We start from the raw sequence: 24,934 nt of genomic DNA on the forward strand, positions 1-24,934 counted from the left end.
TAGGAGTGGGCGTTTCTTCTTTTCTTATGTAATGTCTTTGGCTTCTAGGTGCAGCTCAAACTGTTGAAGCCATAAGCCCCATTTGAGGGCTGCTCCTGTGACGAAGGGGCCAAATGGCTGCATAAGGTTGTCTGTGTGTTTTCCTGGCTCTCTGGCCTGAATACACTGTCTCTCCTTGCAGCACTGCCGCTGCTTGCTCTGGACGGGCTGGCATGTGGGCTTGACATGGCGGCTCACAACACAGTGTTGGCGTAGACCTAGCACCTCGGTGTGCTCATGGTGGCACGTGTGCCCACGTGGCTTCTTGGGTGGCTCCCTTGTAGCAGCTTAGGAGTCGTGGTGGAGGTGTTAGCTGAGCCTCCTTTGGTCCTTTTTTCAGTGCATTGAAATGGAATGCTGGTGGGGACTACGGCAGTCTGAGGTGTTAACAGGCCGATCTAAGCCTTCCTGGCACATGCGTTGTTGAGTGCAGAGCCCAACGGCTGGGCGGCGCTTGAAACAACGTGTCCAGCAGACAGCGGAGCGGTGTGCAGCTGGTCAGTTTGTTCTTTTTTTCTGTTCAGAATCGGGTCTCCGCTCCGCTGTGTTGGGCAGGTAGCAGAGTGGCGCGCAATGTGTTTGCGGCGTTCTGTGTTTGTTCGCCTTTTGCTGTTTTTTTTTTCGGCACGTGCGCTGTGCAAACAAAACGACGAGCAAACAAAATGCTATAGTCAGTCTCAGAGGATAACTCAGGGGCAACGCACGCTCACCTTGGAAGCAAGACGACTCAGTGTACCATAGGTTCAATCCCCGGGTCTGTGCTTAGGTATTAAACATGTTATAAATAACCAATCACAAAGTTACTTCTCATTCATTCCCCTCCCATCAGTCCCCTTTCTGTTGTAAAGGAGCTTAGTCACATTGAAAATCAGTCTCTTTAGAAATATCCATTCGACCCACGGCCGGAAGGCAAGTGCGTATGGCCTCACTGTTTCCGCTAGCTCCTCACTGTTTGAAAGAATGTCGGCGGATATGCATGTTTTGGCAAATTATTGTCACTTTTGAAGAAAAAAAAACTTCTTTGGCTTCCTGCTACAAAGGTGGGAGCCTCCCTCACACACCTCTCTGCCCAGCCATCCATTGCTCTGATGCCAGGGACGCTTGCACCCCACACACATCGCCTGCACCTCTTTTGTTTATTTTTGTGACTCTCACAGCACAGAGAGCTGCGGCACCCCGTCAAATGAGTGCCAGGCAGCTCAGGACATGCCACTCCACGGGGTAGAAGAGAGAGTCTCTCCTCAACTGAGTAATTAGGCTGAGTGGCTTGAAAACAAACGCTCGCTGGCTGCGTGCCTACTACTCAGCCCAGGTGTCATTACAGTTAATGAACACCTTCAGCATTGCCTAGAGTATTGCCAGACTATGCTGGTGGATGCCGCCGCCTCTCCACCTCCGGTCATTCCTCCTTCAATCACCATGCTCTGCTTCCTTTACATCTGACTGGAAATGAAGATAATGAGGGAAATGTTCTGGGTACTTGGAGAACACCTGAAAGTAGATACCAGAATTTCCCAATCTACATTCAATTTCCCAAATCTGCCAAAAGTCCGAAATCTGTGCTTAGTTTGGAAAATCAGGCCAGCTGATTGGGGTGGTCTCTAGTTATAGCCACTCCCGGCTGTTAACCTTTGGCTATGGGGCATGTAGATTAGCAGTATTTCACGTTGAAATGAATAATGGGTAAACTTGCTGGATACTTTGCATAAGAAACTCAACATATCTAGCAATTCGCGATACAAGTTCTCTCTGTTGTAGGATGCTTGAAACACTTGTGTATAGGCACGTTATAAATGTCATATCATGATATGATATGCTAGGTTATTTATAACAGGAGGTTTCTAAGCGCGGACCCAGGGATCGAACCTGTGTTGCTCCGTGTCGTCTTGCTTCCAAAGCGAGCACGTTGCCACTGAGCTATCCTCCCAAGACAATGTCAATCTCAGCCCAGTGAACGACTCAGCTAAAATGTCATTACAGTTAATGAGCACTTTCGACAATGCCGAGAGTATTGCCAGACTATGCTGGTGGGTGACGCTGTCTCTCCACCCCCCTGGGAGAGGCTCCTTCACCTGGGAGACCAACATTCATTCTGAGTGGGTGAAATGAGGAAAATCATCACATCACCACCGGGAGTAGTACACCCGATCCTCACGACAACAGTTCAACAACAAACGTTTTGAGCATGAGATGAAATGTAACCTGTAAAGCGAAAGATGATTTATCTGATAAAGTTACACACAGTTTCTCTCTGACTTGGATGATACTGAAAGGGAATCGAACAATCCCTCATCTCCCCTCAGTTCCCCTCCACACCCACAAATGCCCTCACTGTCCCGTTGCTGGGTGCATTGGCACACCTACTGTAATTGGAGTGGTCAATCACTTGGAATGATGTTGGGTAATTGACAGTGATGTGCAGGTCGTGTTTACTGACTTTAACCCTTTTTAAAATTAATTTATTTATAATGTATTCTAGATCATACGAACCTTTCACATATATTAATTTATCAACAGACAACCATTACCACATGTCCTATACTTCCACTCACTCCTATTCATAAAATTCACGTTCATCATATATATATATATATATATATATACATATATATATATATATATATATATATATTCAATGAAAAAACTTTGTTAAGGGGACGTTATGGTTAAGTTGCACTAATAAAAACCTATGAAATTCAATGAAACAACTTTGTTAAGACATTTGTGATGTCATCTTTGATGTCCTGGGTGTCAGTCTTAGCAGTGCACCGTGGTGGCGTGAGTTATGGTTGCTTAGCTTACCATAACTGGCGAATTTCAGGTTTTTTTTGGTTTTACTTGAAACCATAACGTCCCTTTAACAAAGTTTTTTCACTGAATTTCATAGGTTTTTAGTAGCGCAACTTAACCATAACGTCCCTTACCATAACGTCCCCTTAACAAAGTGTTTTCATTAAATTTCATAGGTTGTTATTAGTGCAACTTAACCATAACGTCCCTTTAACTAAGTTTTTTCAGTGAATTTCATGGGTTTTTACCAGTGCATGCTATTTTCCTGCAACTTAGTAAAATCATACTTACCCAATATAGCAATATTTGTGTCCCATTTACAAAGTGTCACCTTAAAACTCTGCCATTTCCCACCTTCCGGAATCATTTTTAACACCTATATACACTTTTTGCAACTAATTCCACTAGTTTTGCATCCGTAAACGTCTACGAACATCTGACTTCATAGTGGACCTTCCGGACAGTGCCACATGACCATACGCTGGCGCGCGGCATGATGACGTGTCCGAGTACCTGTCCGCACTTCACGATAAGATCTCTGCTTCGCGGACAGTTCTGAACTGCATTTTCTACTGATCTAGGAACTTTCAACTTCACCTTTCGTTCTCAGCTCTCCTGCCAAAAAAAATACATCCAAAAATAACAAAAGACATATTCCTTTAGGAACCACCTTTCACAGTTAAAAAATAGAACTAAAAAAAAAATATATAGACTCCATCTACTTTATATTTCTCAGTAAAGTACATAGATTCAATAAGATTTTCCAACATTTCCATTTGCATTTTGTGTTATGCTAATGGGAATATTGTGGCGTTCATCCTCCGTTCCAGGGCCTGGATTGGTGGATACCGGCCCAACAGCCCAAGTTATCACCCCAAACAAAGCGAGGATGGATAACAAGGTCTCTGGAACATTATCCCCCCATTCCAGCCCCTGAAATGGGGGATGAAGGCCATTAGCACCCCAGGTTCCCAAAGCGGGAACCCGGGGTGCTAAAAAAGAGGATTTTTCTTCCTACACCGGGATGCCTGCGGCGTCCCGGTGTAGGAAGGAAAATCCTTTTCCAAGATGTCCACCATAGAAAGGGAAGGCGAGGGTTCCATACAGGCCCCTCTTCGCTTTCCATTGCAGCCTGCAGAAGGCAAAACGAGAACCCTATGACCATATTACCACAAGCACATTTTTCTTCCATTTAAGATCTATCCACATTTTGAATAACTTCACCACAAAGCCAGTCCCAGGTGGACATGGCCACTTGAATCCTATGTTCTGTCCCTTGTAGTCATGGCCAGTAGCCAGATTGTCTGGATCATGACCTTATTCCATGACCCGGACAATCTAGCCACTGCCCACGGCCACAGGCTACCCCTCAGTCACTAAAGGTATACCGCTATTTTTTGTAGCTACATTATGACACTTGGCAAATAATACAACACTGGCACATTTGCAAAACCATGCTTGTAGGTCCTTGCCAATGCTCCTTACAAAAGTTTGCTGGAAATCCACCCATGGTTTATTTTTCAAAAGTGTCAAATATATGGACATACAATCGTCATATAACCTAGCCCCCAATTGACAAAATCCATTCAGACTTTACGAAAACATCTATATCTAGATCTATAATCGTTTTGCAAACCTTTGTCTAGATTTGTCAAATGACACCACATTTATAAACCTTTACATTATTTTGGGACCCCCCTCTAATTTTGCCCCCTCTTCACAAAATCCCACCAAACTTTGCAAAAACAATCATATCTAAATATATGATCAATTTCCCAAATTAATTGTAGATTTGTCAAATGGCACCTCATTTATAAGACTTTACATTATTTTGGGACCACCCCTCTAATTTTGCCCCCTCATGACAGAATCCCACCAATCTTTGCTCACTCAGAATCAGGTCAGGAATATACATGCAAAATTTCATGCCGTTCCATTAAGTGGTGCCAAAGTTATAAGACATCCAAGAACTGCATTTCACCAACCCTGTATTGCTGAGGTGTCTGCAAACTTTCAAAGGACTGTTCGCGAACATCCGAACTGTTTGCGGACTTTCGCGGCAAAAAACACCCGTTTTTTTGGTTCTTGCAGCCATATCCCATCCCATCCTCATCACCACTCACCTCCCCAGAGATTATTTCATAAATATGACAACTGCAATATTGGGTTATTTAACATGTTTTTACCACGATGTCCGCAGACATCGGCGAAGTCCGCAAATCCAAGATGGAGGACGTTTCCAAAAATCGAACGCACTTCACGCTCTTCACCATCCAATCAGCGAACATTTTGCATGTCCGCGGACATGACGTAAGCCGATTAGCCAATCAGGATACTGTCCGCGGACCGAACAGGGAAGTGCGTCCGCGGACCGAACATAGATATCACACATTTTTTGTGGCCTACTTTTTGGTCATTTAAACAAAAAAAACTACTGGACGGATTTTCACCAAATGCATGCTTTTGGGACCAAGCCGCTGCTCCTGGTCCAAATTTGGTGATAATCCGTCCAGCGGTTTGGGCTGTAGGCGTGAGCAAAGTTTTTTCCCCATTCAGTCTATGGGTTAAAAAGACATTTTGGGACCCCCCCTATAACTTTGCCCCTCCTGGACCAAACCTCAAAAAGCTTTGCAAAAAAATTCAGAGTGGCTATATTCTGTTTTTGCAAAGTTTGGTGAGTATTCGTCCAGGGAGAGCAGAGTTATAAGCCGCCCAAAAAGTGCTCTTCCTATGGAAACAGCAACTTAACCATAACTACATGGCTGCTACCGCAGGCCATGTAATATATATATATATATATATACATATATATAAACACACAACATACCCATTGTAATACAGAAACGTACAAAGGACCTTGGTTATTCACAATACATATCCACACTACATTTACTAATAATAGCAAATACACTTAAAAAAAAAGTTGACCATCAATATATAATTAAATGCATCCTGTGTCCTTATTTAAAATGGTTACTACCTTTAGCCAGTGAAGTGCTATGTGCAAATCAGTGTTATCTGAGATAAACAAATTTTTTAAAAATCACAGCTTTTGATCATATCATAGTCATATATGCAAATGTATCCAAATTGCACATATGTAAGCTGCCCAAGGCCTTACATTCACTTAATACATGTTTGTTTGTTTCTAAAATATGTGCAAATGTAGACATCCTGCCGGTTCTTTTCTCCCTAGAGACACCTAGTTGAGGGCCACAGATCTTTAAGGTGGGTAACTGATTTATCCTTATGAGTAGTAGAAATCGTCTCAAAATGGGGGACGGGCTCTCCCACTAGGTATCTTTGCATTTTCATAATCAATCTTGGCTCCAGTCAATAGAGTTAAACATTGTTCCATTAGGTTTTTGGGAGCATGAGTGAGAACCTGGACACCCTGGACCAAGTCTCCGACCCATCTGGCAGCTGGAGTCTTCCAGCCACATAGCTCCACGGCTGCCCAGCGAAGGAGCAGGTCTCCCCCCAGACTCTGCTCGAGTGGAAGAAATTGGGTTCTTTATGGAGGGGAGCAGTGATGGAAGCGCGCAGTGAATAGTCCTGTGGGGCAACCTCAACTCTGTGAACGGCAGGGAATCTGAAATAGGGGTTGGCAACCAACACGCCCTGTTGAATCCAATTTCTTAGCAAAAGGGGTACTGTTAAAAAAAAGACCAGATGGGCATACAGGGGATATTGAATGGACTTGGCGTGAACCATACAGTGTCCCTTTGATGTCCTTCGATCACCACTCAGCTTTTTCTGCAGTGGTAGCACAAGACCCACCTCTCTAATTTCAATTTATAGAGATTGGAAATGGGAGTGGAGGCGTACTATAGAAAAGGGGTTGTGCAATTCTTGGTGATACTTCAGTGCAACTCGACACAGTTCTGTACTAGACAAAGCCTTGCTCTGTAGGCAATGCAGTCAAGATTGTAGAATGCGCGTGGCTACTGCCTTACTCTTGGAGTAATGGCTGTAGAGCACAAAGCTCATATTATGAGAGTGCTCGCATGCAGCTCTCGCAGCGCCTCCAACTTCTGTATAGGAGGAGTGAAGGCAGGTCTTAAGTCTGCCAGAGAGAGGAGAATACAAGCAGAACCCTTACAGTGGCTCTCCCCTCAATGATGCTGCCAACTATCTTTGAACTTCTTTCAGTAGCAGAAGGTCAGGTAATCCCCTTCACCTGATGACTGGTAGGAATTTCAGAGCATCAGCCAGCGGGGAAAGTCTCCCATGCAGTTTACACTAGATCACTCCTACAGTGCTTCCTGGTGACCACACATTGGTGCAAAGTGTCTGGTATGAATGACCAATCAAGTGTTATCTAATCTCCTTTCTAGGTCTACAAATTCCCTGATGGCATCACTGGATTTATGTCCATGATTCCCATACTATGGCACCAGCGACGAAATAAATAAGCAATGCCCAACCAGGTTCAGGAGGTGTTCCCATTGCCCCAATTTATTCGGCGTGTTGTGAGATTGAAAAATATGTGCCTTCACTGTGCATCCTACCGAAATTCAAGATGAATACTTCTGTGTCCAAGTGCCCCCTTGCCATGCTCCGATGCTTGGCAGGCTCCTGTTTACTTTTGTAAAACCCCTTATCACCTAATATAGCCCTTTAACCTTTTCTGGAATGGAGATAAGTGGTCTTATGCAGCCCTCATAATCCTGGTCTTGGTGATCTCGCCCACGTTCTGACGGCGACACGACTGCAGCATCCTCAAAGCATTCTCTGGGAGCGCACTGAAATGCCAAAGATCAGGGTACACACTCTATGCAGGTTGGGGAGTCAGACTGTGAGAGGTGCCTCCTGCCACAGCTCCACCGCAACGCCTTGGACCTATCCAGGCTGCCCAGTAAAACCCAATTCTGTGCAGGTGCCTAGAGATTGGGTGGCCCGGTGTGGTCATACTAACTATGTTTGGACCCCATTGGATTGCCAGAGGATTGCTGCAGTGGTGTCTTCCCCAACCCTTCTGGCTTCCCCACCGCTCACGGCAGGATGGGAACAGCACAGGGAGAGCCAGTGACTATGATACCTCCATGGAGCCAGGCAGAAGGCTCCTTATTCCCAACTCCTGCCTGGTTTACATGGAAGGCTGGAGCAGCATGCTTCTCTCCTCCCCCATCAGTTGTCAATGGAGGGGAGCTAATCTGATCCAGACTACTGTGATGACATGTGCGGCTGGCAGAGGTTACTTGGGGATTCCGCCTCCATTGGAGGTAAGCAACCTCCATTAGAAGAAAGTTCTATTAGGGGCAATCCTCACCCACCTTCACAGATTCCCAAATCCCATTGTCAATTTCTTTTGTTAGATCAGATTTTAAAACATAGCATATTTTTTAGCCATGTGAATTCTCAGAGAAAGCCCAACATTCGCACTTTCAGAGGATGCGAGGTTGTAGTTTAGCATTAGAAGGATGCTGTTAGGGAACACTGTGCTGATATAAGGAATGAAGCACACAGCAATGGGGAGGTTTAGAAGTAGCGCTTCCTTGTGTTATGCCCCCATGGTAGTAACTGCTCAAAGTACTGAGCCTCAAGTCTAATGTCGACCGCTAGTCATGGGCTGCCTGGACAGCACGTGTCTGGAAGCCATTCACCAAATGATTCACACAGCCAGCTAATTTCAATGTTAGACATTCGGTGTTGGGAGTTCCCATGAGTGAAATCATGTCTCCACTCAAGCGATTCCACAGGAAATCCTAAACAGTAGCAGGTGACCTTGCTTAACCACAAGCCTGATGACTTTATTAATTCAGCTGTGGCAGCACGCACTCACATATGTGTGTGTAATGGCAGCCCTGTTACAGATTCGGACTCCAGCACTCTTTTTTGGAAGGGATACTTACACTCCCTTCACTTATGCTCCTGCGTCGGGGCCTCTGTGGAACTTTCCCCCGCGACTTAAATTGGGGGGGCATGCCAAGCATCAAACAGCAGACGGTGTAGCAACAGCCATAACATCTATATGGCTGCACTCTTATGGGCCAAGTCTTCCTGCCCACCTCCGAATCTTGTGATACCTCGACTGACAGGTTTGGAGGCTGGAGCAGAGGAAGGGGTGTCACCACAGGGGAGCTAGCTAATCACCGCCACCCACCTATGGACTGCCTCCATACTGACCAAAAGGGCAGACATTGTTTCAACAAGCACCTTTATTTTTCTGAAGGACATGTTACCACAAAGTAATTTTTTGTGTGAAAATGACATGGGGTCTTCTATTGTTTCCACCAAATAAATTACTTTGCAGTAATTTACTCCGTTGCCAATCACTTAAAATATATATATGTTTGTGGGTTAAGGGGCAAAAGTGGGAGGGGTTCGGGGTAGGGTTGGTAGTGAAGAGGGGGAGGCTGGCGGGGGAAGCCCTATTTAAAACAATACATTGAAGTAAAAAGTCAAAGTAATGTCCAGGAAGTAAGCTACTACGAAGTAATTTATTTTGTGGAAATGACATGAAACCATGTACAGTCCATTTGGAATCTGAAATCCAGGAATACAAGGAAGTGAAGAAAAAATAAACAACACTGGACCACAGCTCCGGAATGGAACGGTTTATTGGTAAACGTTTTAAAGCCATCATATTAAGCTGCAATGTTTACCTATCGCCAATCACAGGACTCCGTCATAAATCAGTGTCATGCCATTCTCAGCCAATCACAAAATCCAACATTGTGTTCCACAACAAGATTTACATGATTGAAACAGTGAACTTCCCCAAAATATCTACCAGGCAGTCTTTCAATAAATGTCCTCCATTTTCTAGGATATCATTATGTTTCCTGTGCATTCTATTACAAAAAAAAGCTGATGACTTCACCAAGCCAAGCAGTTTATTATTACTCGTTCTTGTCTTTATAATACTAACTTCTAACACAAGGGAAACACATCTACCCACAGCAAAGGCCCAACACACTGTTTCTGTTATTTGTGAATTGATATTCAAGTGCAGAGTCGTCCTGTGGGCTGTGGGGCATTCCGAATCTTGAACCCAACACACGTTTAAGAGTTTGTTGTCCTTAAGATTCACTAAAGGAGGGTTGTGTAACCAGGTGCAACACACTCGAATGGAGAACACGCCTTGACAGTCCCGTTCAACCTGTAGCACTGGCTCCCCTAATTAGCAGCGTGCTTGAGTGCTGTGTACAGTCAGAGGCGGCCACCTCTGCTTAACCTCTTCACTTCCGCCACAATGGTCCACTCAAAGAAGGCGCTTGTGAAATAAAAAATAAGGTTTTATTAGAAGCATGGCAACAGGGAGCTTGAGGTTTCAGCTACCATTGTCTTTTGTTCATAGAATTGTTTTGGTCCCAATTAATGCTCGGATGACTTTAAGGTAGGTTAAAAAAAACAAAAAAAAAACATTGCTTATCACTGACTCAGATTGAGTCTGATAAAAAGCAGAGGGCACCACGCCTTTCTGTGAATCAGCAGTGAAGAGAAAGAACAAACAAGTTCTGCTCAGGACAAGGTTGTTCGCGAAGGAGGCGTAGGCGAGGACAGCTCACTTTGAATGCCACGACCAAGTCCACTTGAGAAAAACAAATGAGTATAAAAATAAAACAGCCCTGCCGTGGTTGAGGAGTAATCAATGGAAGGAATTGCACCTGAGGCACCCATTCATTCTATGTTCATGATCTCTGGATAGGAACAGGGCAGCAGAGAGGGCGGCATTCAAGTGCTCCTTAAATGTTTGTTCAGTGATATGATATGATAGGTTATTTATAACACGCTTAATACCCAGGGGTTTCTAAGCGCTGGCCCCGGGATCGAACCTGTGTGGCTCCTCGTCGTCCTGCTTCCAAGGAGAGCATGTTGCCCCTGAGCTATCCTCCCAAGACATGATAGGTTATTTATGACGCGCTTAATATCCAGAGGTTTCTAAGTGCGGACCCGGGGATCGAACCTGTGTTGCTCCTCGTCGTCTTGCTTCCAAGGAGAGCACGTTGCCCCTGAGCTATCCTCCCAAGACATGATAGGTTATTTATAACGTGCTTAATATCCAGAGGTTTCTAAGTGTGGACCCGGGGATCGAACCTGTGTTGCTCCTCGTCGTCTTGCTTCCAAGGAGAGCACGTTGCCCCTGAGCTATCCTCCCAAGACATGATAGGTTATTTATAACGTGCTTAATATCCAGAGGTTTCTAAGTGCGGACCCGGGGATCGAACCTGTGTTGCTCCTCGTCGTCTTGCTTCCAAGGAGAGCACGTTGCCCGTGAGCTATCCTCCCGAGACAGTGTTGCGTCCTTCTACTAGATGGGCAGGGGCCAATTATGAAAGATATGTCGGTGCAGAGAAAGAGGTGCGAGGTCGCTTTGCCTTCCCAATCCTGCTGCACCCGCAAGTCACACCAAGATCTCACCTTACAAGTTCCAGAGTCACAAAACGGTCATGCCATCTGAAGGCTGGGTGGCCCACCAGCACGAGAAACCCTCAGCCAGCCTCTAGTCTCCATGCATATTTGTGTGTCGGACGCGTTCCCACAAATTGTGTATCCATTGGCTCAGTAACTGTCTGGTCAGCTCTCCTCCACCCCTCTGGCGGTGACTGCTAGGAAATGGGGTGTTCCTTCCTCTTCCCATCCTGGAAAGACCTGTGCAGGAACAGAACTACTTCCGGTGTCCTGCGGGCCATCATGACAGGTGCTAATCTGAGTGGTCGCCAATTACTATTTGCACTTTATTTGATCACATTTTTGTTTTCTTTGGGCTGTCACTTATTGAAGCCTGCAGCGGAAACAGCGGGACCAGTTTGGGTCTTTTCAAAATGAGGTGTCCATCTCATGGCAAACATGCATACAGCTCTTAGCACCCTTTATTTTACTCATTTTCAGTCTGTTGAAAAAAGTATACAAATAAATGAATTACTTAGTAAAACCCTGCTCTTTAACTTAAAGCCTCTCGTTGATTTTCATAACCCCATTAGTATTTTTGTTGTTGTGGGAATGCAACTTGTGTTGTGTTGACACCTTGAGCAATAACAGGCTACATATTTGTATGGAGAAAAGACCAATAGCACTTGACATTATTACACAGTGAGGTGATTTAACAGACATCTCAACTTGATCCTTTTCAGGTGTCAGATCCTCAGCCGGTCCGGGGATGTGTCCCTCTTCACGAGGAATTCTGGTACATGTAGCCCTCTGTATGTATTTGTGCAAAAGAAAGAGAGAGAGGGAGAGAGAAAGAGAGTGGGAGAGAGAAAGGGAAAGGAAGGGAGAGAGAGAGAGCTAAGCTATGATAGTAGCCAAGTGACAGCATGAGGCGGGTTTTAGGTTGTTTTGCCTTTGTATGCCTTGTTCATGCATTGTTACGGCTTCTAATGTTGTGTTATTCTGTCCATTTCTTTTCCATGTATTGCTGTGCCGTGTTATAATCTTCCACGTGTGTCTTTAAGTTTGCCTACGCCCCTCACCAATCTGGCCTTCGAGGTCTCTGACTGGTCCCTGCAGTAACCTCTCAAAGTGTACATTCCAAAACACAACATGTATACCAACTAATCCACTCAGACAAGGCAGTCTAACACGCCAGCCAACAGGCATCAAACATTAGAGCACTGCACATCGACTCTCAACTTACATACCACGGCTCCGGGCAGCACATCCTAGCACCACCGACACCTGGGGCTTCCCCTCAGACACAAATACTGCAAAGTTCTCATCGCAGAACCCGGAGGCATTCAAGCATCAAGCATCAACACAACCGCGAACAAATCTTGCCTTTTCCCTCTCCCCCATTAGCCTACTATCCCCACCTTTAGATCTGACAGAGTTCCAGGAGACCTTGCAAATGGCAGTAGAGCGCAGTAAAAATCACAATAACACATGTCGTTCGTAATACAACTACATATACTTTGCAAGAGTACAGATTTGAAAAGCTAGGCCTTGTACACTATCTCAATCCTTACCATAGGCAACGGTAGTGGACATAAGCAGCAGTTTTTGTGGGTTAGTCCTTAATCCCCCCCCCTTCCTTCCAGACTATTGAGATGTTGGGGGCCATCTGGATGGCGGACCATAGAGCATTTCTTTGTCAAGTCTAAAAAAGAGGTGATTTGAAGACAAGAACCTACAAACGTTCTTAGTACTGCCTTGTTTGAGACAGGGCGCCCCTTCCCTGCGACTTAATTTATAGCTGGTATACACGTTCAGACGTGGCACGTTAAGACTGGCCCCTTCAAGCCTCCAAACTCTGTCTGTAAAACTGGGAGCGTGCTCTACTTGGGCATGAAGGTTACTGGCCAAAGCCTCAGACTGGGGCTCTCCCCTTTAAGCATTGTGTTTTTTAGAAAATAGGTATGTTTTTAGTTAAGACTTAATGGACCTTCGCACTATAAAATCAAACTTTTAAAATAAGTATTTAAGAAGCAATTAATTACATGACAATTAGTGCCTACATTATTAAACGTGTTCATGTGTCACATTATCTTATTACACATAAGCATTGTGCTTTGGTTGTGCTCCCCATTCAGGGCACAATCCAATCACATAATGAACACTCTTTTGTGAATCTGCCCTACATATACTGATGAAAGATAAGGGCTTAATCTGCTGCTCTCTTGTTGCCCTTATGTTATGGGGATATTAGGAGCTTTCTGGCAGAGGCAAAAACAAGCAGCATGTGTTTTGCCATCCAGCCTAAACATGGATATGTGTCTTACAATGTATTTACTACACGTGGCAATTTACACAACATACTGCGCACATCCAACACCTATGTACAGGGGACCATTTCCTGTATTAACCCGCTGTTTATCTGCACCTGCATGTTATTTGTTTCACACATGTAAAGGGATGCACAAGAAAATGTATTTTTATGTATTTGTTTTTTCTTGTGACATCATTACAAGTTGGGCGGTAAGGGATACCGGGCACAGGTAAGGAGACCGGTGCCGGTAATCCCTTACCGCCCTACTACGAGGTCCCTTAGCCGGTCCCTCCTTTAACGCCAGGTCTGACCTGGCATTATGGACGGGACCCATTAAGGGACCAGGGCGCAAATAACGGGCTTGACATACGCGGGCCCGTTATTTGCACCCTCCCCATTCCCATTGAGCCCTATGGGGTCTCAAATGGGAATGGGGAATGGCTTTTTCAATGGGGACTTACCGGTCCCACAAAGGTCGGACTACACCGGTAAGTCCCCATTGAACCATACCAGTGCCAGACCCGTTATTGGTGGCAGTCATGGCGCAAATAGCGCCATGACTGCCACCAATCTCGCAATGAGGCCCATTGTGCATGAAACTGACGGACGCATAACCGGTTGTCACTCCCAGTTCAGGTAAGTTAAACAATCCTGTAACGCAGGACATCATAATATGTGCATCAGATATTTGCACATTTTGTTGCTTTTGTACCATTCTTGAGACAAATTGATTAGACTCATAGGGTGTGGGGTGTTCCACGAATTTCGATGCACATCCTGTGTTCACAAATGGGACACAAATTACAATATTTGGAAAAGCAAAGCATTCTACTGTGACAGCTTGGAACAGGTTCAAGGGAAACACCCTATGCCGAAGGGTCAACAATGACCTTTCTGTCCATATCTTTTCCATAGTGCAGTAAACGTTTGAGCCACTGCTGGATCACATGCATGTCCATCTTTTTCACCGGGATGGGGTTCATTTTTGTTAATTTTCACAAACGTGCACAGGAGGTAAATAAATGCATGCTGTAATATATCAAATATTGCATGTCTGTTTCAATTATACCCAATGTTCTGGTTTTGGAATGCCTTAGCTGTGGTGCTGTTGTCATACATTATAGACCCTATAAAGACTGCACATGGTAACAACACTACCATGGACACTATTCCTAAATAAAAATACCACCATTAGTCTAATTAATATTGCACATGTGGCAGTGATCAATATCAGGCAACTCTACTTGTCAGAGTACTGGATTTCTAAATAAGCTGAACAGCATGTCTGAGTGAATCAAGCAAGGAAGGACTCTCATGCTAAGCCCAGCAGCAGTGCATCGCTGAAGAAACAAACTGCCTCACGTGGATTAGGCAACACAACTGTCTCACATGAAAACGACGATTACTGTCTTTCTTCTTCCTCTAGGGAGTCATGTTGTGAGGCCTCTCTGGAGTGAGCACTTCCTCCTTGAGCTGTGACAAAGAATATAGCTTCATTGGGGGAACAGCTACAGATCTATTGTCCCGGGAGTTGCCTTGGAAACAAGACGACACGAAGCAACACAGGTTCGATCCCCGGTCCGCGCTAAGCGTTATAAATATGCAACTAAGGCATATTCCTGTAACTACGCTTTCCCTCCGTAACCCGTGATCCCAGCATGCAACACCCTGGATCCACCTTCTGGATCCACCTTCCATGTGTCCTTTATAGACTATTCTTGTAAATGTACATGTTCTATTGCACTCTAACCCTGTGCTGTACGCACCTAGGGTTGCCATATGTCAATACGAACTCTGAAAACTACTGTCTGGACAGGTATTCTTGCCATTTTAACACATGTTATATTGCTGTGGCCTGCAGCATACATTGGGCTCCCTCAGCACTTAATGGTCTGTATCTGTAACCCTATAGTCCCTCCTCTTTGCACTTAAGAGTCACCCTCTGGCAGCACTACTTGAGTCCCCTGCACTTCCCCTCACCCGCCACCCGCCCAGTGGCACTAGTAAGAACGTTGTTTGTCCTCCTTCTGTTTCCCCTCCTTGTCTTGTCACACCTAGAAACACTGGTGTACAGGCGCATTATAAATGACTTATATCATATACATATCTGAAACAACTTTGCTGTGTTGCTTTTGAAGAACAACATTAAAACTACAGGGTCTATGACATAATATTGTCAGGTATCAGTTTAGTTTGAGTTTATTTTCGGGCAGCAGAAAATTGACCATAAAACTAAATATATGATAAAACACAGCAATTAATGCAAATAAAACAAATGTGATCATATATACATACATAAAACAATGTTTCTCAAGCAAACCCGCAAATATCAGTACCCCTAGTAGTGATATTAAGTCCCATGAACCTGGTTCAGAAACCACCCCAGTATCAGAACCAGTGACAGCCACAAAGTACTGCCTTAATATAACAAAAATATAATACATAAACTCAATCAAGGTATCAGAAATAAATCTAAGCTTGCTAGAGGCATGTGCCCCAATCCTCAATACAAGAGACTGTGCTATAACCATGCCCGGAACCAATTTCAGGTGCAGAAATACAGGGCAACGCTGAATGAACCCTTCATTCTTCCGCATAGTGATAAGGTGTGGCAACAAATCTTCGAGTTTCTTGGGCAATGGAGGTGGAATCGCATCACTGTCTCCTTAAAATCAATACAGAAAGGACAAGGTGAGCAACTTCCAAACAAGGTATGAATGCAGAACAGACCCGTCATTTAGGGGAGTGATGTTTTTTTTTATTGGTTAATAGAATATAAACCTTAAACATATTGAACTTTACAGTTCAGCCAATTAATATCAATTGTGGCAATCTGTTCCTTTCCTTCAGTTCCTTGCTGATTTTAGATTTTTGCAGCAGTCTCATTCAACCATTGCTACCTAGAATGTCAATAATTGTATCCGTCATTTTCATGGCAGCAATTGTTATGCCACATTTTTCTGCAAATAGAATTCCTTCCCACCACATTTCATTATTCAGATGGGGGTATTGTTGATAGTAATCACTTAGGAATGTTTGGCGAATTTCTCTAAGACCTAAGCAGGATATCATGAGGTGTTTTAGTGTCGCTGTGTTTCCAAATGAGTCACAAAATCGGCAGCCCAATTCTTTTTGAGCAATCTGTTTCCTCATTAACTTGATTTCCCCCGTAGCCAGGATGTTCAATCAGCTTCTTATCAGCAAATACCGATAATAGGCTGATGGGAACCTTTTTTGGTAGCTTAAAGGGAGATTTAGGGGGTAATTCATGGATTATTTGCGCAAGAAAAAATGGGATTTGTGCGCCATTCTGCCCGCAAATTCCCATTTGTTAAACAGGGATTTGCGGGCAGAATGGTGCACAAATCCCGTTTTTTTTCGGCGCAAATAATCCATGAATTACCCCCTTAGTTTCTTGATTTCCCAACAGATGTTAATACACATCTTAGATCCACTTCTTAGGCCTAAAGTATCTTGCCAGTCCTGGTCTTGTAGTTTTTTCTTTACTGTACATTGTGTGATCTTTAACATCTCTTCATCTACATTTATTCCTTCCAAGAAAACTTGACAGGATCTTTTCCATATTGAATAGTAGGTATCTGAGTTTATGTCAACTCTGTTCAGAATGGCAAAAGGAGCTGGTGGAGATTCTGTTATGCACTTCCTATACAGGGAAATGGTTTTCCACACCACTATCGACTGCATAGATTGAAGTCGTAGTTCGAATCGGATCATATGGCCAGACAGAGAATTTGGGAGGATTCTCCTCCAAAAATAGTCTTCACATGTATCCCAGAACCTCTGTTGTAGGTTGATTAAGGCCTCCGCACCATATATAACGACTGCCACCACCTTTGGTTTGTAGAACGTTATGGTGGGCATTAGTGAGTACCTGCCATATCGATTATGGATTGCTCTACCTTGGTTTGTCAACTTGACCAACTTCTCTCGAATAAGCTGATAATGGCCTGAGTCATTGAAATTTTTGTTAATTCTAACTCCTAAGTATGTGATTGAATCAATTACTTCTAGTTGTTGATTGTTCAGGAACCACCTATTTAGATCTTTAGTTTTTTTCTACCACCAGCTTTTTGAGGATCAGGATTTTGGATTTCCCCACATTTGCCTTCATCTGATCCTCTTCAAGGAAACATTGGAAGGCATTTAGACGTCTTTGCAGAACGATGGGCGTTTGGTCAATAAACACCAGGTCGTCTGCGTACAGAACCCATGATATGTGACTTCCGTTTACTTTTGGGGGGAAAGTTTCCACTTCCTTTTGATTTTCATCCATGTCTATCATATATAGGACAAGCAATATAGGTGCCAGTGCAGAGCCTTGTTTTATTCCTTGGTAGGTACATATCTTATTGGATAGATGGCCTTCTTTAGACAGTCGGATTTGGTGTCTGAGTATAGGGCTTTTATTGCTTCTATTAGGTAATCGGGACAGCCCCATTTTTTCAAGTTCATCCATAGGCGCTCGCGGCTAACCGAGTCAAAAGTTTGTTCAAGGTCCATAAAACCAAGAAAAATGTTGGACTTTTTTTTAATTGCCTGTTTCTTCAATAGGTTCAATAAGAAGATGTTTAATTCAGTTCCCACTCCTGGCAGAAAGGCAGTTTGTCTTGGATCTAATATGCCTGTTGTAGTTGCCCACCTTGTCAGGTCTCTTAGTAACAGGGTGGCAAAGAGTTTGCCTATTGAATCCAGTAAGGATATGGGGCGGTAATTTTTGGGGTCCCCTCGATCGCCTTTCTTGTATATGGGGATAATTATTCCCTCTTTCCACGAGAGGGGAATTGATTTTGTGGTCATAACTTGTTTAAAGAGCAAGTAAATAATTTCACCACATTTTTCTTTGGTTGATTTCAGTTCCATATTAGAGATGCCGTCTCTTGATGTGCTTAATTTCTGGATCATCAGGTCAATGTCAAGGCGATCAAAGTTTATCTTCCAGGGATCCAGAGTAGGTTTCACGTCATTGGTAGATAGAACTGGCGTAGTCTTCCTCTGAACAGCTTTGCATAGTGCTCGGTCCAGGTGGTTTCTGAAACTTGGTTTGTTGTATGTGCCCCTTGAACATCGTCACCTTTATTAATTATCTCCCACAGATTTCGCGCATTGCTCGTGGACATTGCTGCTAGCATCTATTACGCATCCGCCTGCGCTCTAATTGCTTTTGTGGACCTAATCCAGTTTTTATATGTCTGTTTTAATTGCCTAATTTTTTCCCTTTTGGCATCATTGGGGTTCTTTTGGAGTGCTTGAATGTCTGATCTAAGCTTTTTCCTCTTGATGACTAGATTTTTCTCATAGGCATGCTTCCTGGTCACTTCCCTCATGCTGGTTGATTTCCTTTCCACCTCATAAGCTTTTAGCAGCCATCGATATTCGACTGCTGAGGGGTTAGACCTTACATAGGATTCATACTGTTTTGTTACCTTTGGTATTTCCTCCGGTTTGATTTGCAGACGATTTAGTCCCCAGGTCACAGCTACCAGTTCAATTTTTTTAGACACTTATTTCTGTTTGATAGCGGGATAGTTGGTTCAATTTTCAGGAGGTCATGATGACTTGCGTCACGGCACACTACTTCAAAGGTTTCAATTTGATTCAGCATATTTTTCGAGACATAGCAGTAGTCAATGCATGCCTGATTGTTTCCCCACCCCCAGGTGGGCGCGCCGTGGAGGTCGCCCTTTGTTTGGCTGTTTAGTCTCCTCATGTCTCTTATGGCCATTACTTTTAACCATTCTGATGCTCTACCCTTCAGCTGGGACGTCGTAATATCCTGGCCATCATTTCGTAAGAGCTTGATATTCAGGTCTCCGGAGAGTATAATCAGTTGGCTTAGGGCTTTCAACATTGATGTGTCAATTTCTTTAGCTATGTCATTCAAGTAAGATTCAGGAGAGAGGTCATTTCCATTCCAATATGTATTAATCACTAGTAGTTTGATATGTAGGCCATTTGAGACAATCATAATTTCCAAGATATGTAGGCCAGGGTTAGGATTTCGGCTGGTCATTACTTTTAGAGTGTTCTTTAATTTTACCAGCATCAGTAGGCCTCCATAGGGTCTGCCCTTAGGTCCTTTTGTAGCCGGATTTAGGAACACCTCATAGTTTTTACAGATCGGCTTTTTCCTTAACCAGGTTTCCTGCAGGCATAATATTTCAAACTGACTTAAGTAATCATCTTCTCCTGAGAACAGGTGCAGGAATCCACATGTGTTAGAGGAAGCACATCTTAGTCTCTTGTCCTCCTCCGTGCTCTCACTCTGTTGCTCTTTTTTCCTAGATAGAGCTTAAGCCATCCACGACCAATCTTGCGGGTTTGCTTTATCTCCTTGTTTTATGCCCCTGCTCTTTCGATGGTCCTTCGAGTTGTCAATAGTAAATCATAGCTTCTTTTTTTCATTTTGATGTAGTTCAGTTTCACTGCCCTTTACCTTAGCAGTTAGATTGCAGCCCTTTTCTTTCGGTGGATTTAACTCTTGGTTAAAGGTTTTTAAAGTCTTTTTTTTTTTTTTCGATTTCTTTTCGGTTGACTTGTTCTCATTGGGGTCGGTCGACGTGTTTTTCTGTTCATGTAAGCATCTGGTCATTTTTCTTGTTTTGTTTTGTCCATCATCATAGGGAGTTTGGAGGCCGGATCGTCTCTAACCTCATAGCCCATCAGTGCTATTTTATCTCGGGCATCCAGCAACGATTCTTTAATTACTTGCGATTTTAGATGTAATATCACCAGATCCATCCGACATTCATTTATGAACTCCACTATACAGATGTCATCAGACATTATGTATCTTGTGGCAGGGATTTGCTGAAAGAGATTCATCACCTGTTCCCTGTTCACGATAGGCCTCTTTTTGGTCCTTTCAAAATTTTCAAGGCTTATCCTAAAGCTTGTTCCACCCTGTCTTTTCCTATGGTCTTTCAGTGGTTTTCTCTTTGACTCAGTTGGATTGGTATCATAGTTCGTGGTTCGACCAACCTGATTTTTCTCATTGCCATTTCTCTTTCTTTTGTTGGTGTTAGGGCCAGGTTTATTTTCATGTCATTTCTGCCCAATCTTCCTGGGGGTCTATTTTGGTTTTTTACTGCTTTTCTTTTCTCGTCCATCGTTAGGAAACGAGCCATCTTCTTGGGACTTGGAGTAAATGCTTTGTCCATTGCCAACTCGATTTTGGCTCCACCAGAGACTCGCTCTTGTTTTTTCATTCTATTTGCTTTCTTTTCCTGCGATTTCACATCATTTTCCACCATATTTTGAACATTTTTTTCAATTTCTTCCCATTCGGAATTACTCACGTTTCTCCAGTCTTCATCCATTGCATTTTCCTCAATTGATTGTATTAGATCACTCAGATCAGCTCCTGAGTCTTGTTCACAGACATCCTCGTCCACCAAGTCGATCTGCTGGGATCTTCCATCACTGGCCCCACATATTTCTCTTTTATCTTTGGATAGAACCATTTCTCTGCAAGCTTTCTTTGCTTGTTGCTTGGGTTCGAAGGAAAGGGGCGACTTAATATTTCTTAAAAAGGATCTCGAGTCATTTAATCTTCTTTTTGCTGTTTGTTTCATATTTTTGCTCTTTTTGAATACCCAAGGTCATCGGCATTAATTCCTTATCCATTTGGTTGTCCCATACCTGTTTATCAACCCCATGGAAGATAGAGAATTTTGTAGAGATCTGCGACATTGTTGACTTTTGGGCAGGATGGTTGTCCTTTGTTTTCCCTTTTTTAGCAGCAGTGGAAATTTTCATCGGGCGGATCCAGTCTTCTGGGGGGGGATTTAAGTCATTTCCAACCCCTTTATTAATCTCGCATTGGATTGGGTCAGAGCCATTTCTTCATTTATGGTTTTCCATAGAGGTGGCAGCATCCTGTTTTTTAAAGTGGTGGCGCATCCACTTACAGTCTTCCAGGACTGCTTCCATTAAGGCAGTCTTATCCGTTGATTCCCTTCTTGCTAGATCACTAAGTCGGTTTTGCCATGAATGCGTTAATTCAGCCCCTTTGTCCCTACAGTGCTCAATTTCTTTCATGTAGGTTTCCACCTCCAATAGTTTTGATGTGGTCATTTGGTTGCCATTTTGTAGGTCTTCAAGAGACTAGTTGATACACTCGTAGAGTTTTAAGAAGGGTGCTACAGAGACAGTCAAAGCTGACATTGCCGTATTTTGAATGTGGGCCAGGGCGAGCCCATTTTCTTGAAAATCGTCTTGGTTACCATTTTGCCCCAGGCCCTTTTGCTTGTTAGTAGCCTCTGTTTGTGTATAAACAGTCTTTATCAAGCTCTCAGGCTGTGTTAGTTCATCCACCATAATTAGGCATAGGGTTCGAGGGGGAGTCTGCATTTGACCTCGTTTTAAGTTTACTCAATGGAGATGAGGCAAGGATTTGATCATCCATTTCAGCAATCTTTTCCGTGATAAAGGAAAGGCTCTTGCATTTTTCTCTGGCTATCTTCCCATTTAAAGCTGTAAGGTCTTGCATTAACTTCTCCACTAGGAATGGCTTTGTTTGTCATTCCTGCCAATTTCCGTTTTGTCGGAAGTTCCCTGAATTAGGGACCGAGTTCCATACTTTTTCATTTTGTTCCATGTTTCAATTAGGTAGATTCAGAAAATGGGAATCCTTGGAGCAACATGGTACTGGTCGTTCTAAAAGTGCAGTGAAACTTTGTAGAAGTTCCGAAAGGTGATTGGGTTGAGGCCAGGGCATCTTGGCCATGTTCATTTAGGGCAGGGGTGCACAACTGATTTTGACAGAGGGCCGAAAGTACCTTACATGAGGGCTATAGTGGGCCGAAAAGTAAAAGTGGGCGGGGCGGTAGGCGGGACATGTCAGGAGGCTTTTTCAACCCCCAATTTGTATTAAACACATGGAAAAAGATATGTTTTTGAGGGGTAACGATTTTTATTGCATTTCAAACTTACATTTTGTACTACACATTTTCCATTGCTATCATTTATTTCGATTTAGTTATTGTATATCGTCTGTTTAATTAAATTATATATATTTTATTGACCCTTGATTGGACATTCCGTTATTTTGGACTGCTACAGTTTGCTGTTTGGGTTACCCAAGAGGAGTATGGCCTTCGTTGAGTCAGGTTTCCTCAAAAAAGCAAAGGATGTACATGTCCTAACTGTGCCTGTTTTAGCTTTATTATTGAGTTCACTCTTGGAGTGCAACACTATGCCCCATGGCTCCCATCCCCAACCAAACACTATGCCCCATGGTCCCCTCACCCCCAACCAAACACTATGCCCCATGGCTCCCATCCCCAACCAAACCCTATGCCCCATGGCCCCCTCACCCCCAAGCAAACACTATGCCCCATGGCCCCCTCACCCCCAACCAAACACTATGCCCCATGTGCCCCTCACCCCCAACCAAACACTATGCCCCATGGCCTTCACCGCCAACCAAACACTATGCCCCATGGCCCCCTCACCCCCAACCAAACACTATGCCCCATGGCCCCCTCACCCCCAACCAAACACTATGCCCCATGGGCCCCTCAGCCCCAACCAAACACTATGCCCCATGGCTCCCACCCCAACCAAACACTATGTCCCATGGCCCCCACCCTCAACCAAACACTATGCCCCCTGTCCCTCACCCCCCAAGCAAACACTATGCCCCCTGTCCCTCAGCCCCAACCAAACACTATGCCCCATGGCCCCCTCACCCCCAACCAAACACTATGCCCCATGGCCCCCTCACCCCCAACCGAACACTATGCCCCATGGCCCCCTCACCCCCAACCAAACACTATGCCCCCTGTCCCTCACCACCAACCAAACACTATGCCCCATGGCCCCCTCACGCCCAACCAAACACTATGCCCCATGGCCCCCTCACCCCCCTAACCCCCAACCAAACACTATGCCCCATGGCTCCCAACCCCAAACAAACACTATGCCCCGTGGCCCCCTCACCCCCAACCAAACACTATGCCCCATGGCCCCCTCACCCCCAACCAAACATTATGCCCCCTGTCCCTCACCGCCAACCAAACACTATGCCCCATGGCCCCCTCACCCCCAAACACTATGCCCCATGGCTCCCAACCCCAAACAAACACTATGCCCCGTGGCCCCCTCACCCCCAACCAAACACTATGCCCCATGGCCCCCTCACCCCCAACCAAACACTATGCCCCATGGGCCCCTCACCCCCAACCAAACACTATGCCCCCTGTCCCTCACCCCCCAAGCAAACACTATGCCCCCTGTCCCTCACCCCCAACCAAACACTATGCCCCGTGGCCCCCTCACCCCCAACCAAACACTATGCCCCATGGCCCCCACACCCCCAACCAAACACTATGTCCCATGGGCCCCTCACCCCCAACCAAACACTATGCCCCCTGTCCCTCACCCCCAAGCAAACACTATGCCCCCTGTCCCTCACCCCCAACCAAACACTATGCCCCCTGTCCCTCACCGCCAACCAAACACTATGCCCCATGGCCCCCTCACCCCCAACCAAACACTATGCCCCATGGCCCCCTCACCCCCCTAACCCCCATCCAAACACTATGCCCCATGGCCCCCAAACCCCCAACCAAACACTATGCCCCAAACACACACAAACATGCACCCATACAGACCCGAACCCCCCACCCCCCAAATCAACACACACACAAACATGCACCCATACAGACCCGAACCCCCCACCCCCAACTCAGCACACACACACACTCAAGCATGCACCCATACAGACCCGAACCCCCCACCCCCCCAACTCAGCACACACACAAACATGCACCCATACAGACCCAAACCCCCCACCCCCCAAATCAGCAAACTCTCAAACAAGCACCCATACAGACCCTAACCCCCACCCCCCAACTCAGCACACACACAAACATGCACCCATACAGACCCGAACCCCCCACCCCCAACTCAGCACACACACACACTCAAGCATGCACCCATACAGACCCGAACCCCCACCCTCAACTCAGCACACAAAAAACATTCAAATCAAAACATTCATACACATCCGACACCCCCCGACCCCCGCATCTCAACATACACACAAAATACATTCAAATACAAACATTCACACCCCCCCACATCTCAACATACACACAAAATACATTCAAATACAAACATTCATACACATCCGACACACCCCCCTACCCCCGCATCTCAACATACACACAAAATACATTCAAACACAAATATTCATACACATCCGACACACCCCCGCATCTCAACATACACTCAAAATACATTCAAACACAAACATTCATACACATCCGACACCCCCCCACCCCGCATCTCAACATACACTCAAAATACATTCAAACACAAACATTCATACACATCCGACACACCCCCTCACCCCCGCATCTCAACATATACACAAAATACATTCAAACACAAACATTCATACACATCCGACACACCCCCTCACCCCGCATC

The sequence above is a fragment of the Ambystoma mexicanum genome, chromosome 8 (assembly GCF_040938575.1).
Source record: "Ambystoma mexicanum isolate Mex_15411 chromosome 8, UKY_AmexF1_1, whole genome shotgun sequence".
Taxonomy (NCBI): domain Eukaryota; kingdom Metazoa; phylum Chordata; class Amphibia; order Caudata; family Ambystomatidae; genus Ambystoma; species Ambystoma mexicanum.